Source organism: Saccopteryx bilineata, chromosome X, assembly GCF_036850765.1.
Source record: "Saccopteryx bilineata isolate mSacBil1 chromosome X, mSacBil1_pri_phased_curated, whole genome shotgun sequence".
In the NCBI taxonomy this organism is placed as follows: domain Eukaryota; kingdom Metazoa; phylum Chordata; class Mammalia; order Chiroptera; family Emballonuridae; genus Saccopteryx; species Saccopteryx bilineata.
The window spans coordinates 45019751-45037624 of NC_089502.1; the positions used below are offsets into that span (position 1 = coordinate 45019751).

The 17874-nt window shown below is 37.1% G+C and overlaps 1 pseudogene; it reads left to right on the forward strand.

The window, feature by feature from the left end:
- The first annotated feature begins 16976 nt into the window (after positions 1-16976).
- LOC136317642 (E3 ubiquitin-protein ligase SIAH1-like) lies at positions 16977-17544 on the forward strand (annotated as a pseudogene).
- Positions 17545-17874: the final 330 nt, after the last annotated feature.

Consider the following 17874-nt stretch of genomic DNA (forward strand, 5'->3'; position numbering starts at 1 on the left):
GTCTATTATTATACAACCTGTTTTGGGTTTGTTTTTTTTAAAAGTCTATTTTGTCTGGTATAAGTATTGCTACCCCATCTTTTTTTTTTTCATTTTCATGAAATATCTTTTCCATCCTTTTATTTTTAATCTGTGTATCCTTTGATCAAAGTGAGTCTCTTATAGACAGCATATATCTTTTGATTGGAACATTTAATGCATTTGTATTTAAAGTAACTATTGAAAGATATGTATTTATTGCCATTTTATTATTCACATTTTTTATCTCTTCTCCTTTTTCTCCAACCTCTTCTTCTTTAAGAAGATCCTTTAACCTTTCTTGTAATACTGGCTTGGTGGTGATAAACATTTTAAGCTTTTTATTATGTGGGAAACTTTGATTCAAAATGATACCTTTGCACATAGAGTAAGCTTAGTTATAGGTGCTTGCTTTACATAATTTTGAATATTACTTGTCAATCTTTCTGGCTTGCAAAGTTTCTGTTGAGAAATCAGTTAATAGTCTTATGGAAGCTCCTTTGTAGGTGACTGCTTTTTCTATTGTTGTTTTTAAAATTCTCTTCTCCTTGTCCTTAATCTCTAGCATTTTAATTATGATGTGCCTTATTGTGCGCCTCTTAAGGTTCATCTAAGTTTGTGACTCTTTACACTTCCTGGATTTGTATGGGGTCATGTATATGATCCCATGCTCAAGCCAGTGACCCCACGCTCAAGCTGGTGAGTCCGCCCTCAAGCTGGCGACGTCGGGTTTTGAACCTGGGTCTTCCACATCTATGTTCAATACTCTATCCACTGTGCCACTGCCTGGCCAGACTAATATATTTTTATTAATATTTTAAAACCCATAACATAATCTAGCTTGGTGTACCTCTTTTATTCTTATTTAAATTTTAAACACCTGAAATAATAAACTACCTTTCAGTACATCTTTTTTTTAATATACTTAAGTGGTCATTAGGACAGAGAACTGGTTGTTAAATTATTTGAATTCCACTGGCGGCTGGAGCCCCTTTCCACCCTTTTTTAAAGCTATTACATTCTAGTCGAAAGGAAACATATTCTTTCTGAATAAAGTCTTTAATACCCACACTTAAATAAAAAAGTTTTAAAAGTCTACACTCAAACCACGAACATGGCTTATTACCTTCATTACAACAATAACAATATCTAAATCTTGATGCTTGACAAATCAAGTTTTAGAGAATGCTAATATCTTAGAAGATAAGCTCTACAAATAAACTTGAAGTAGATTGATATATCATGTGTTGCCTTAAACTCATTTAATAAATATTCACTTAACCACCTACTTTGGTCTATAAACATTGACTCAGAAGATTTGGAGTTTTTAAGAATAGAAAAGAAATGTTGAAGCAAGTGGATAAAATTATGTGTGCGTGTGCGTGTGTGTGTATCCACCTTCTCCCATGCTTTCTGGATCAGATAGAGTTGGCTGTGTACCTAAGAGACATTTGTGTTTTTCTTCCTCAAATGTATCAGATGGAAATCCCTTAATATCAGAGACAGTGGTGTCATTCATAGATTAGTTATGGGCATGCGATCCAGTTCTGACAAAATATAATGAGAAGTTTTCTGGGGAAGCAGCACTTTTGACAAATAATTTTTTTCCTTAATATAAGTTGGGCATGGAGGAAGAAATCCTGCTTTGTGTCATTTCCTCTCTCCTACCTTTCAGTACAGTTTAGAGAGTGTAATAGATACAGCCATTATGTCCATATTTTGGCAAGGAGAGGAATTCTGAGAGAAATTAAAAAAACTATTCAAACCCTTAACCTCTCAAGAGGAGTATCAGGTTCTTAATCTCTGACCTGTTACTATTTGGAAAAAAAATACTCTTATTTAAGCTACTACAAATGGACATTTTGATTATTATATCTAATATATCCCTAAATTACACTCTCTTTTGGTCATATTTTTTTCTACTGTATCCTCTTAAATAGAGAGTATTTTAGGTAACTAAGATAAGAAGGTAAACATATCCAAACATGGCTCTGCTTTATTTGGAATGAGACAAAATACTTGTAAAATGAATAAAAAGAGGACCAGTATATTGAAGAGCAATAAGTAATTAAGAATAGCCTGACCTGGCACAGTGGATAGAGCATCAGACTGGGACATGGAGGACCCAGATTTGGAACCCTGAGGTTGCCAGCTTGAGCCATGGGGTCACTGGCTTGGACATGGGGTCATAGACATAATCCCATGGTCACTGGCTTGAGTTCAAGGTCGCTGGCTTGAGCAAGGGGTAACTCACTCTGCTTTAGCCCCCCCCCAATCAAGACATATATGAAAAAGTAATCAGTGAATAGCTAAGGTGCCACAATGAAGAACTGATGCTTCTCATCTCTGTCCCTTCCTGTCTGTCTGTTCCTATCTGTCCCTCTCTCTGACTCTCTGTCTCTGTTAAAAAATAAAAGAATACAAATAAATGATTCTTTACAAAATAAAAAAATAAGAATAAAAGTGGATAAAGAGTCTATAAAAGGTAGAGACTAGAATGGGAAACGTTTAGTGTGTTGCCATTGGGCAACACATTGTCTCCAAGATGCTTTCTAATACAGTGTGGCAGGAATAACCTGGTGCACCTTCATAGGTTATTTACAGCATCTTTTCCAAGAAGTTGGTGCTCAGGTTGTACTGATATCTAATTACCATGAAGGTTATGAATGAAATGTTACAAATAATGACTGATCAAATTAAGAAAAGTCCAATCTATGACTTTAATATAGTCCAGATTTAAACAGAAACCCCAAATCAAAAGTGCATTGAAACTTGCTATCACTTTCTTTAATACCATTTACTATTTAGATAATTTTTTATCAAAGTATATTTGGCATACAATATTATATTAGTCTCAGATGTACAACATAGTGATTTGACATTTATATATGTTACAATGTGATGATCTGGAGAAAATGTTCTTGTTTTGTGAAGCAAAACTAATCTGCAATAAATTACTTTAGAAAATGAAGTTAAAAAGATAAAGTAAATTGGGAAAGGTCAAACAAAACTGTAACATGTTGACCCTTTCTCCATCTGTCAAATTTACATTAGCAACATAGCAATGACAAGCTAACTTTGCAATTATTTCTAGTTTATCTCAGCAATTGCTGCCTTTAACTAACCATTAAGTGAAGGTGTTCTTTAGGAACAGACTGGTTTATATGCCTTTTTTTTTAGTATTCAGAGAATACCAATTTAATATCATTTTTTATTTTTTTTTGTTTTACTTTGGCTTACATTACAACATACTAGCTCACACGTAGCACTTATAATATCAACTAAAGCAGCAACTAATATCATTAATATAGAAGAGCAGAAATAATCTCACTATTCTAAATACTGTGGTAAAGTTCTTATACATCATACTGTATAAAAGCAGAACTTCTTGGAATTATAAAATACTCAATATAATTTGACATTTTAAGTAGAAAATTGTGGTGCCTATATATTATATTAATTTGTACCATATTTATGATATTTTTTCAGAAATTGCATTTCAAATAAACTTAATATACTTTAGTAGCTAATGCTGTGCTATTTCATCCAAAGTATCCTAAAAGAGCAGAATCAGTATTGAGCAATACTCATAGTCAGATAGCTAATTAAATTATTTTAATATTATTTGACTTCCTTTTTGTTTTATAGAATACACACACAGAGCTATTAAATGGCACATAGTATGTAATACAAAAAATGAAGAAATGATTGTTAGGTGAATTGACTTGGGTTATTTTCTTAAAAAAAAAAAACCTTAAATGGATTATATAATAGCCTGACCAGGCGGTGGTGCAGTGGAGCGTCGGATTGGGATGCAGAGGACCCAGGTTCGAAACCCCGAGGTCGCCACCTTGAGTGAGCATGGGCTCATCCAGTTTGAGCACGAGCTTACCAGCTTGAGCATGTCGTCGCTGGCTTAAGCCCAAGTTCACTGGCTTGAGCAAGGGGTCTCTCGCTCTGCTGTAGCCTCCCCAATCAAGGCACATATGAGAAAGTAATCAATGAACAACTTAGGAGCCGCAAAGAACTGATGCTTCTCATCTTTCTCCCTTTCTGCCTGTCTGTCCTTATCTGTCCCTCTCTCTGTGTCTTTGTTTCTGTCACAAAATATTGGATTATATAATAGAAAGTTAGTATATTTTTATTAACCCTAGCAAAGTTGTTAAAACCCAGGGTACTTGTTAAGTATAAAATGATCAATAACTCAAGTATATAAACTTACAGTGATGTCATAGTACATCAAAAACATATTTAAATTACTTCATTAAGTAATCCAATCTCCAGCTAATACACCCATACCATACCTATTTAAGTATGTCTTCAAGCTTTTGTTTGTTTGGTAACATTTTCCTATGGGTAGCTAACATATAAGTTAACTGAAAGAACTAAATTTCATTGTTTTCCCACAAAAAAGATTATATAAAACAGAAATGTGTGTTTGGATCTTGATGACAAATCAAAAATTTTAAAAAGTATACAGTTCACTCTAATTAGTGCCACACTCCAACAAGACAAAAAACACTCAAATATTTGCCATTTGATACTGTGCCCTCACAAACAAGCCAGCCTATCCTAAATGATACTTCCGTCATGAATGAAACTTCCTTATTTCCTCTGGCCCTCCCAGATGATCAGCAATACTTTCTACTCTGTCCTCAATATTAGCTTACTTCAGAGGTTCCTGGAAATCAAAGAAATAATACACATCTGGTCTTAATTCTGCATCAGTCAATTAACTGCATGAATCCCCAAAGACCTCTGGGGCAGAAAGACTTGTTCAGTTTGTTTTGAAGTGTATCTTAATGCTCATTAAAGAGGATATTAAAATTTAGCAGTCTCAATTAAGTACATAGAAGAAGATATAGGTACTCAACTCATGGACCTGGGTTTTAAAGAGCATTTTATGAATTTGACTCCAAAGGCAAGAGAAGTGAAGGCAAAATTAATGAATGGGACTACATCAGACTAAGAAGTTTTTGCTCAGCAAGAGAAACTGATAACAAAATAAACAGAAAGCCAACTAAATGGGAAATGATATTTTCAAACAACAGCTCAGATAAGGGCCTAATATCCGATATATACAAAGAACTCATAAAACTCAACAACAAACAAACAAACAATCCAATAAAAAAATTGGAAGAGGACATGAACAGACACTTCTCCCAGGAAGAAATACAAATGGCCAACATATATATGAAAAGATGCTCATCTTCTTTAGCTATTAGAGAAATGCAAATCAAAACTGCAATGATACCACCTCACACCTGTTAGATTAGCTATTATTAACAAGACAGGTAATAGCAAATGTTGGAGAGGCTGTGAAGAAAAAGGAACCCTCATACACTGTTGGTGGGAATGTAAAGTAGTACAACCAATATGGAAGAAAGTATGGTGGTTCCTCAAAAAACTGAAAATAGAACTACCTTATTACCCAGCAATCCCTCTACTGGGTATATACCCCAAAAACTCAGAAACATTGATACGTAAAGACACATGCAGCCCCATGTTTATTGCAGCATTGTTCACAGTGGCCAGGACATGGAAACAACCAAAAAGCCCATCAATAGATGACTGGATAAAGAAGATGTGGCACATATACACTATGGAATACTACTCAGCCATAAGAAATGATGACATCGGATCATTTACTGCAAAATGGTGGGATCTTGATAACATGATACGAAGTAAAATAAGTAAATCAGAAAAAAACAGGAACTGCATTATTCCATATGTAGGTGGGACATAAAAGTGAAACTAAGAGACATTGATAAGAGTGTGGTGGTTACGGGGGAAAGGGGGAAAGGGAGAGGGAAAGGGGGAGGGGGAGGGACACAAAGAAAATTAGATAGAAGGTGATGGAGGACAATCTGACTTTGGGTGATGGGTATGCAACATAATTGAACGACAAGATACCCTGGACTTGTTATCTTTGAATATATGTATCCTGATTTATTGATGTCGCCCCATTAAAAAAATAAAATTATTTTTTTAAAAATTTAGTAGTCTCATTGGCAAATATAATTGGATTTACTCAAATTAAATCCTATAGAATGTAACACTAATGGACCCTTCATGACATTGAAATTCTTTTATATAGTATTAAACTCTCAAAAAAAAGTGGCATATCCTAGCACTAGATAGATACAGAACAATGCTAGCGTGGCACAGGTTAATGTTATAAATAGATGTAAGCAAACAATTGTGAAAATACATTTACACACTTGCTGAGCACTAAAGTACTGTTCGGATGACAGAGAGAACATGTGGTTGTTCATCTTCCTCTGCTGGCGAGCTGATAACGCTCTGCTAGTTAGCACCTTATACGTCTCTGGAGCATACCTAAGAATAGAGATGGAATGAAGCAGAATTCATTTTAGACCCATTTCTGATAGCTGACAATGCTTTGATATGTATGAAAAAAATTAGAATTAGGGAACTAGAGCATACAAAGATCTAGAACAGCAAAATAATCACTTGGAAACCAAGTAATTAAGATACTCAATCATTTAGGTAATTTTTTCTCATGCTCTCAGCTCAAAAGAATGTGGGGATTATTTTAAAGAAAGAAAATAAAATTTCATATTAAGGTCCTTAAATAATAGGCATAAAAACAGGCAGAGCTGGCATTAAAATAACACTTTGGGAGGACCAATTGGACAGGACAGAGTACAAGATAGATGGTGAGTTATCAGTGCTAGGAAGGCATTACAATCATCTGGGCAAAAGGCTGTAGTAGGGTGGGTACTATAAAAAAATGGAAAAGAAAAAAATCTAAGAGAGATTTAAGAGAAAAAATTTAGATAACTCAGTGAGACATTGTACACAGAAGACGATAAATGTGTTAAGAATATATATCAAATTGTCTAACCTGGAAGATTGAAAACGTGACAGATATAGTATAGACAAAACATGGAAAGTTATGGAAAAGTTGATTTCAGTTTCAGATGCTTTGAATTGGAGATGTCAATGTGACATTCATTAGGCTATGTCCTGTACAGTACTATTTAAGAGTTCATACAGCCTGACCAGTTGCTGGTGCAATGGATAGAGCGTCAGACTGGGATGCAGAGGACCCAGGTTCAAAACCCCAAGGTTGCCAGCTTGAGCGCGGGCTCATCTGGTTTGAGTAAGGCTCACCAGCTTGAGCCAAGGTCACTGGCTTGAGCAAGGGGTTACTCAGTCTGCTGTAGCCCACAGTCAAGGCACATATGAGAAAGTAATCAATAAACAAGTAAGGTGCCACAACAAAGAAATGATGCTTCTCCTCTCTCCCTTCTTGTCTATCTGTCCCTATCTGTCCCTCTCTCTGTCTCTGTCACAAAAAAAAAGAGTTCATACATAAGTTGATTTAGGAGTTACCTGTATGGAGCCAGAATGAAGACATAAGAAGCACAAACAACAGTGGGCTGAGTATGGAGTTTAGGGCATACTCAGTTAGGTTATACATTGAAAAGATATAAACAGAAGCCATAAAGAGGGAGTGACAAGAGAATAGAATAGGAGTATGAGAAAAGTAAAATGCCATCATATTCAAGAAATGTGCATGTTCCTGGGGAAAATGGGAATGATTATAAACATTGAGAAATATAGAAGGGTTTATTATATTTAACAAAAGAACTTGTAATTGTTAAGTGAATTGAGGGCAGCAGTCAGTCAGCTGGCACTTGATAGAGAATTGTTATATAAGAAAAGGAGAAGACAGAAAATATTTATTTGGCAGTGAAATAAATGAGAGTTTGCATAAATGGCAGAAGAGGTGAAGAATCCTTTAGGTCATTATAACCAACACAAAATAAAGTCCTTAGAAAAATAAAAAAGTCTGTGTCTTTGTTAGATAACCATATTTTGTTAGAGAAGTTAAAATTACTTATCTCAGGTGCACTGCTAAAAATAATGCTCCACAATTTCTTTCAGTAATATTTGCAGGGAAGATGGTCTCATATATTAAGAGGACAAAGTAGAAGTTATAAATGAATGAGCAAAAGGGAGAAAAAAGCACTGTGTAGAAGATTTATATGTATTTATACATATGTAATCAAAATAAGAGATGTTAATACAAACATGCACACACACACAAGCACACACAAATTAATAGAAATTGGTAAACTAAATCCTTCATAGATCAGAACACTATATATCAGCCTATGTGTGGTTGTTCCTTGCTTTGTTTGAACTAATTTTATGTTAATAAGCATATTATTTTTCCAGAAAAAATCTAATTTTACTAAAAGGTTAACTATCAATTTTAGAACCAAATATTCTTCATCTAGCATTTTGAACACCTGAGAAGCTGGCTTTATCACCTCAATTATTAGTGAGAAAATTGAGTGGTTGAGAAGTAGCTTCCTCAGAGTGCCCCAGATTCAGGGAAAAAATCATGGCTCATATCCAAATTATGTGGATTCTATGGCAACAAAATCATATAGTCCCTTCAACATTTCTCTGTACAATATTCTTTCAATCTGACTTATAACACTAATTAGCAAGCACTGTGCAGAATTTAGTATCAGGCGTAGTGTCGATTTCTGTTCATATTAGTATTCAGAAATATGATTAATTTGTCTGATTTGAGGTAATGTTTTCTTCAAATAAAATTAAAACTTTTTTAAAATAGAGGGCTTCCTTTCTTCTTTAATATGACATCCAACATATGGAGAACATAAGTTTAATTCACACTGCTGTGGATAAATCCAAAGGTGCTGTCCTAAACAAGGTATTCACAAAATCATTTGTAATGAATATCCATTATTTTAAATAAATTTATCATAATTGTGTAGGATCAAGCTGAAATTACTAAACCAGAAGTTTTCATTCCAATGTAATTTTTTCTCCATGTTTGTGCTGTTGGGAGTAGTTATAGCATACAGTAGATCAGCAAGGAAAGAAAGCCTTTGCCAGACACATATTCATTCACAGCTGAAGTGGTTGGTAATCAGTTCTATTTCTGCTAATGCAAAAAACAAAAACCAATGTCCTCAAAAGATCTCCAACTTTTCCTAAGTATCTTCGAAGATGGCCTTTACTCTGATGTCCACACCTCGGCTCTGATTCCTATATCTGATACTCTCCCTCCTGAGTTCTGTTTATGGAAACATGGCCATCATCTGACATTCCGTATCTTTTTTATTCCCCATGAACAACACCTAAAGTTTGCTTGCATGTCCTTATTCAGTCTGTCTGCTAATCAAGAATGCTATTACCATCTTCACAATTATAAGTATTCTTCAGTGTTCATATAAGATCTCATCTGTCTTAAGAAATACTTTAAATACTCTTAAATACAGTGATGTCTCTCTCCTTTAAATATGTATTTTTCTTCCACACTTCATTTAATAATATATTTCAACAATCATAACACAACCAATTTTATTGTTATTTTTACAGTAGTCCTCTTGTTGAAGGATAATTTTCACAAAAACGATATCATGAATCTCATATAGATATGACATAACAACTTGTAAAGATACTGTGTAAGCCATTAATGAGGAAACTGGTAATATGTAATAACCTATTCAAAGGAGAATCAAAAGGAGAGACACATTTATAAATTAATATTGGAATGAATTGACAAATAGAGGCAAAACTGACTTTGTGCACATTAGAGAATGGATTCAAATTAAATCTCTGAACAGAACTTGTATTTCCATAGACAGGAACTATTTTCATTTTATCAGTTATCTATAATTCCCATAGATGTAATATAACTTTCATTGAATCAGAGTCAGATTAACTCAGAAATGAGTACTAGACAATGCATCCTTTTCCAGTGAAACACAAATTTTCCCCTACACCTTTTAGAGTATGGACCTTTGTTCCAAGATGCTTTGGTTATTAACAGATTTCATAATCTCTCCTTTAGATTCCTTATAAATCCATTGAACATTTTTATAGTAATATTTGTGATGTCATCATTGTCATTTGAGGGTTTATATAATTGAAAAAAAGTTATAATGGAATGTCTTTTCAAAGGTATGAATTATCAAGCTTGAAATAGCACTATGTCTGGTTATAAAATAGTAGGAGTGTTTTGGGTGACCTATGCAATGATTTGAAAGCAAGTTCTATGTGAATAATTTAAGAAACATTTTAGTATAGCTATATAAAAAGTCTTATTACTTGCATTAAATTTGACCAAAACCTACCAGACTCATACTTTTTGAATAAATCTATGTGGAATAAAAGGATGAATTCATATTCAAGTCTTTGAAAATAAAATGAAGACCTTATTGGTGATATCACAACCACTTTTGTTTACCCTCTAAACACTGTTTACCCTACAGTGTATACTTAGAACTAGTACTAGTACCCATGTTTTGCTTGTGGTTATAAATAAACCATTCATTCGTGTTTCATGAAACTTTACAGAAGAAAAAAATATGAAATTATTAATTTCTTACATTATCATTGTTATCTTCTACTGTTAAATATAATATGGTTGTTTTCAAATAACTCAGAACTATATAAAAAGAATATTAGGACTGATTTTTCATTCATTGTCATTTCCACAGTTGACTAAAAACTTTTCTCTGGGTAGTATCTATATCTGCTTACTTGTTCTTTGAATTTACGAAAACATTAATTGTTATTTGAGGCAAAGTAAACTTTAGACTTCAGCTAGTCAATTATTTAATAAGCATTTATTGATTTCCTATGTTACGATATGTATTCCAGTGTGCTGAGTGAGGCATAACAAAACGAACAAGAAGACAAACAGATGAAAAACCTCCCATACATGGTTCCAGATTTCAGTGAGCAACAAGTTCACAATCTTATTAAGGTGAAAAATTAACATATATACACAATTATTGAAATACAGTTAAATGGAATCATACAGAAAACAGCAAAATTATTAAGAAGAACATATCTGAAGTAAGTTGGAGTCATCAGGAAGGCAGCATAAAAACAGAGAAAGTTACCACAAACAAAAATAAAGGATGGACAAAGAACTGCTGAATTATCCAAAATGATTGCAGTTACTTGATAGATGAAATACTTGTCTACACTTTATTTAGAGAAAAGTACCTATTGTAATCAGGAAATTCTATTTAATCTTTTATGTTAAAATTGACTTTAAATTTTTTATTTATTTTTTATGTTTTGTATTTTTCTGAAGCTGGAAACGGGGAGAGACAGTCAGACAGACTCCCGCATGCGCCCAACCGGGATCCACCTGGAACGCCCACCAGGGGCGACCCTCTGCCCACCAGAGGGCGATGCTCTGCCCCCCTCTGGGCGTCGCTCTGCCGCAACCAGAGCCACTCTAGCACCTGGGGCAGAGGCCAAGGAGACATCCCCAGCGCCCGGGCCATCTTTGCTCCAATGGAGCCTTGGCTGCGGGAGGGGAAGAGAGAGACAGAGAGGAAGGAGGGGGGGGATGGAGAAGCAAATGGGCGCTTCTCCTATGTGCCCTGGCCGGGAATCGAACCCTGGTCCCCCGCATGCCAGGCCGACGCTCTACCGCTGAGCCAACCGGCCAGGGCAAATTGACTTTAATTTTATTGACACCAATAGATGTCAGATATTGTTTGGCTTATATATTTAATTAATCATTTTCTTGCTATAGTTCAATAGCCATTGACATTTGAAAAAAAGATAGAACTAATTCTATGGGGGCATTTTCAAGGGTTTCCAAAAACACTTGTACTATAAGCTGAACTATTCGTCTGCCAATCTAAAGTTGTCATGTAAAAATACTTGAGTGAAATTTGACTTGAAAGAGAATACTAGTTTAACACTAAATACATCCTCTGGTGAAATATGAAACATGTATAACTGCTTATGTGTTTGATTCTGATCTGATTGCCACCTATTTCAAAATTCCCCCAAATTTAAAATTTCTTCTGTGAATTGGCTTTGATCAAAGACTGAAAAATAAAATGAAAGAAAACATTTCAAAAAGGTTCACATTGCAGTGAATTCCAGTTATTCATTACATGAAAACCTTTATCAGATATGGAGAAAAGAACTTATCCCCATGGGTGAAAATACAACCCATCCATTGTTTTATGGACTTATAGCTCTTCCAAATATTTTATAGTTATGGACTTTAAAAAAGTCCATTTCAATTCTGAGTTTGATGAGCCAAGTCTGGCAGGTTTATATTCACTTCCATCCCAAGAGGGCCAATATCCTTTGGCTAGGGAAGTCCAGTAGAGCAGAGAAGCTCTATAAATGCATACAGCTCAGAATCAAACCTTAGGTTGTTCAGTGACTCCAAACTTTTAAAAGCTATTAAAAAAACTTAAGATAAAGAATTATACCTAAAGAAAACAAAAAAGCTAGATTTTTATATCTTGTGATTCCCATGGCTACCTGAAAACATAAATCAATAAAAAGTATCTAAAGATTCGAGATATTTCAAATTTATATGCCATTTTTAATTATGAAGATTTGGGCAAGAGCTTCAAGCATGAATTTCCTAGGGTGCCAATTTAAAGGCACAAGAGAGGATTGAAGTCCACACAGATTCATTCACCAAGTGGTAATTACAAAGTGGACATCACCTATTTTTAATTCATTTAAAGGTACCTCCTGGGCTAGAAACTCTCCTGCATTTTTGAAACTCATATAGATTGGCATGAATTTCAGATTTCTTTAGAAACCGCTATGGGTTTAGGATTTTCTAATATCAACTATAATAAGAATATTTTCAAATTATAATAGTCCCTAAACTCCAGTTTAACTGAAATGCAGTAAATTCCCCATGATAGCAATTCCAATACAATTCTAATATAGATGATACACTTGGTAATTCATTCCTGTCCTCTATCTGGCATCCATTCTCAGAAAGAGTCTACAGTTCTTACCTTCTGGGAAATATGGTGAAGTGGGTGATTTGATAAGAAGTATAATAAGTTGGAAAATAAGCAAGCAACCTCACATAGGAAAATTAACAGAGGTAGAAGGTGAAGTTTGGGCCACCTCAACATAATTCTCCTGACTCAATCTCATTTGTGCTGGGACACATTTTTCCAGTAGTATTTTTATTTATTTTATTTTATTTTTTGAAAAACAGATTTTTTATTGTGTTTACATAGATTCTAGGGTCACCCCAAATGCATCCCCCCTCCCCTATATTCCCCTCAACATCTCCTTTGCCCCCCTCCCCACAGTGCCCTCCCCCCTTCCCTTCAGGTTTATCCCATCCTATCATCTCCTTTACCTCTGTCCTCTTTTCCTCTGGTCCCTTTGATCCCTCTTCTGTCTCAATTCCATTCCTCAGTTCTCACTGTTCCTTGGATTCCTCAAATGAGTGAGGTCATATGCTATTTTTCTTTCTCTGCCTGGCTTATTTCACTCAACATAATAGTTTTTATGAGTTTTTTTATAATCTTATCAGAACAAGGAGCTCTGATAAGATGGTTATACAGCCTGACCTGTGGTGGCACAGTGGATAAAACGTCGACCTGGAAATGCTGAGGTCGCCAGTTCAAAACCCTGGGCTTGCCTGGTCAAGGCACATATGGGAGTTGATGCTTCCAGCTCCTCCCCCTTCTCTCTCTCTCTCTCTCTCTATCTATCTCTCCCTCTCCTCTCTAAAATGAATAAATAAAAAAAATTTAAAAAATTAAAAAATAAAAATAAATAAAATAAAAAAGATGGTTATACAGCAAATATTCCTTGAAAGCTAGAGATAATGTACAACTTTGAAGAAATTTAGAGACAAAGTCTCAGAAGATATCTGCTTGCTTGTATTTCAAGGTAAATTCTGAAAGTCTTCACCTCAGCAAACTGGAGAAAATTTATTTATATTCCAGAATAAAGATGAAATCTCTCATTCTTTCTGGAGGAGGGGATGGGCAGATGTGCCAGCTGACCTATGCATTTCACAATGTTTAGATTCTTCTCCTGTGATGCAAGGTCCCTATATGTACAGTGAAGATCTCGTGCTCACAGCCATCACAGGGAACTTAGAGCTCTGGGAACAAGCACGAAGCTGCTTCTCTGGCTACTTTCCTTGGCTATGTTAGCCTTTTTTCCTGACCCAATAGACTTGTTTTCTTTCAGAACATTGTGTGTGTCTGTGTGTGTATAATGTTGTGACTGAGGCAATGGAAATCAAAACAAAGAGGTCCCAGTATCCTTGCCTTTGTCCTGGAAACCCAAACTTCCACAGGACCCAGAATATCTTGACAGATATTTATGACAGAGTAGAGGAATAATGGTGCCAAGATGGTAGAATAAGAAAGGCTCACACAAAGAACAATTAGTTACCTACAAACAAAAATAGCTGTGGAGAAGCTCAGGAGTTTACTTAAGAAGCTTCAGTAACACAGTGAAGCAAAAGAACTTGAGAATAGCCTCACGAAACCATAGAAAGAATAGTTTCATTTGGCCTGCATCTTTCCATCCCCCAGGATGTCACTGCTAAATTCCAGGAGGGAACTCCTCAACCCAGGAGACTTCCCTTCACTGAAAAAAGAAGAGTGGATGAGTGACGAGTTTCCCCAGTCCTTCGGGGTACTGAACAAAGGACCCACTTCAGTTTACCCATGCAGAGACTATCAAAGCTGAAACCTTGATAGATGGCTAGAAACAAGGTACAGTGGAAGAGGTCATGGCTCCTACTGGCCTGTATGCAGAAAATCTCAGCAGCGTTTGCTACTGAAGACCACAAACAACACTTGCAGATGCTACAGAACCCACCCACCACCAGCTTTCCATTTTTTTTTTTTTTGCATTTTTCCAAAGCTGGAAACAGGGAGGCAGTCAGACAGACTCCCGCATGTACCCAACCAGGATCCACCCGGCATGTCCACCAGGGGCGATGCTCTGCCCATCTGGGGTGTCGCTCTGTTGCATCCAGAGCCATTCTAGCACCTGAGGCAGAGGCCACAGAGCCATCCTCAGCGCCCGGGCCATCTTTGTTCCAATGGAGCCTTGGCTGTGGGAGGGGAAGAGAGAGACAGAGAGGAAGGAGAGGGGGAGGGGTGGAGAAGCAGATGGGTGCTTCTCCTGTGTGCCCTGGCCGGGAATCAAACCCGGGACTCCTGCAAGCCAGGCCAACGCTCTACCACTGAGCCAACCGGCCAGGGCCCCAGCTTTTCTTATTGAGTACCTCCTCACAGACCCCCAGAGACTGCTCCACAAAAGAATCAACAGATTTTGACACTGAGGAAACCAAGAAACAAAACAGACACCCACAGACCCCCCTGCAAATCTTTTCACTGAAGTTTTCAGCCCACAGATTTTTTGCACTTGCAGATATCAGATGCCTGAGTTCCTTCCTTCTCTCTTTTCCCTAGTGCCACAATAGCCCGGTGTCCATACCTGTAGCTAGGCCCAGACCCTGTACTGAGTATATAGAAGACAAAGCCTAGATGCCCACATCCAACCCCTACTGCCTTGTGCATGCTGCTGGTTAGCATAAGTGCATATGACAGCCAGAGTTGCTGGTGGGCCTGTATTCATCCATTGACATCTGTCATTGGCCTCCACCATTGTGTGTGCCTGGTTCTAGCCTCTATAGTTATGAACCTGCACGGTGCTGGTTTGGAATTCCATTACCAGCTAATACTGTGGTGCACAAGTCCATGGTGAACCCCTGCAGCAGCACAAGTACATACTGATAGCCATGGCCCTCATAGTCGCTGTGGACACAGATCTGTCCCCATCTGCCATCACTGGCCTGCACTGCTGAGTTTGACTACAAGAGGCCCCTGCACACATGCACCTGCATGCTGCTAGCTGAACTTACATCACCAGGATCAAGTGAGATTTATCCCTGGGATGCAAGAATGGTTCAATATACACACATAAATAAGTGTGATAAATCACATTATTAGAATAACAGAAAAATCATATGATCATCTCAGTAAATGCAGAAAATGCATTTGACAAAATTCAACATTCTTTCATAATAAAACTTTTTTTTTTTCTTAAGTGAAATGCAGGGAGACAGAGAGACAGAGTCCTGCATGCACCTGACCTGACTGGGATCCATCCGGCAAGCCCACTAGGGGGCAAGCTCTGTTGATTTGGGGTATTGCTCCCTTGTTTCTGGAGCCATTCTAGCACCTGAGGCCGAGGCCATGGAGCCATCCTCAGCGCCCGGGCCATCTTTGCTCCAGTGGAGCCTTGGCTGCGGGAGGGGAAGAGAGAGACAGAGAAGAAGGAGAGGGGGAGGGGTGGAGAAGCAGATGGGCTCTTCTCCTGTGTGCCCTGGCCAGGAATCAAACCTGGGACTTCCACACGCCAGGCTAATGCTCTACCACTGAGCCAACTGGCCAGGGCCAGAATAAAAAATTTTTAACATACTGGTTATATAACGATCATAGTTCAACATAATGAAGGGTATATGTGATAAGTCCACATCTAATATTGTAATCAAATGTAAATGGTTGAAAACTTTTCTTCTAAGAACAGGAAAAAGACAAGGGAGTACATTCTCACCACTGTTACTCAACCTATTACTAGAAGTCTTAGCCAGAGAATTCAGGCAAGAAAGAGATTTAAAAGGCATCTCAAATCAGAAAGAAAGAACTAAAATTATCTTTGTTTCAAATGGCCTAATCTAATATATTAAAAGTCCTAAAGACTGCATTAAAAAAAAAACTGTTAGAACTAATCAATTCATCAGAATGAAAGACACACATGGGGGAGGCAGGGAGGGTGCTTCCAGCATCAGGAACTAGCAGAGTTTCTAAGGGTTTCTAAGGAAGCCTGGCAACAACGGCTCAACCGCTAAGGCAGACCGTTAGTGACCCAGGCAATGGCAGCCATTTTGCGGCTCTTATTCTCCAGCCACCATGTGGTGGCGGCTACTGCATGGCAACAAAGACCCAGAGTGTTTGGTCAGTGTCAGCAGGGAGGTGGTGGTGCTTCTCAAGGTGGCGAGGATTGGGACAACGGAGCACGTGTGAGTAGGACCCATTCTTGACTGTCAGAGCAATTGTCATCCAAAACACAGTTTTCCAACCTGCCAGAGCCCATTGGTATTTATTTGCAACTTGGTAATTATGGAGAAAGAGGCCAATTTGGTACTTGCTACATGTAAGTATGCTTCTTTTGGCTATCAGATAACTGCCACACACGGAAAAAGCAGACCAGAAAGATATCTGTGGCTTTCAGCCTTGCTCCTGTCCATGTCCTGGTAATGTCTGTCAGTGGCAAGGTACTTTGAATGATGTCATGTCTCACATGAATGATCAGCAGGGAGAGAAAGTACTTTGCTTTCCTATAGGCATCAATCTTTCTGGTGTCATGGACTGGGTCATGATGCAGGCCTGTTATGGCTTTCATTTCATGATAGTCTTGAAGAAACAGGAAAATTATGGTGGGCACCAGCAGTATTTTGCCATTGTACAGCTGATAGGAACAAGCAAGCAAGCTGAAAATTTCACTTATTGACTTGAACCAAATGGTCACAGATAGCAATTGATCTGGGAAGCCACTCCACGATCTCTTCAGGAGGGAATTGAAACAGCCATTATGAACAGTGACTGTCTGGTCTTTGACAACAGCCCTGCACAGCATTTTGAAGATAATGGCAAATTAGGCATCACTGTATCTATTAACATGTGTTGAAATGGCAATAAAACATTTTTTTCCTATGTGATTTCAACCCTATTCAATTTCAGAGAGTAGGCACAACCTGACCCTTTTAGCAGGTGGAAGTTAGTCACACGAAGGTAAATAAAATAAAAAGCTGTTAAAAGGAAACTATTGCGTGTAGTGACATTAATATATTTAGAAATAAGTTAATAGTAAACCACTGAAAAATATATGTGTACACACCCAAGGTGGGCATCTTTTGTATAAAGAAAGGAAGCATTGTAAAATAATTCTGAATTTGTGTTTGTTCTAGATTGAGTGCATTGTTGAAAAATACTGGGTTTTGTTTTGTTTGGTTTTTGC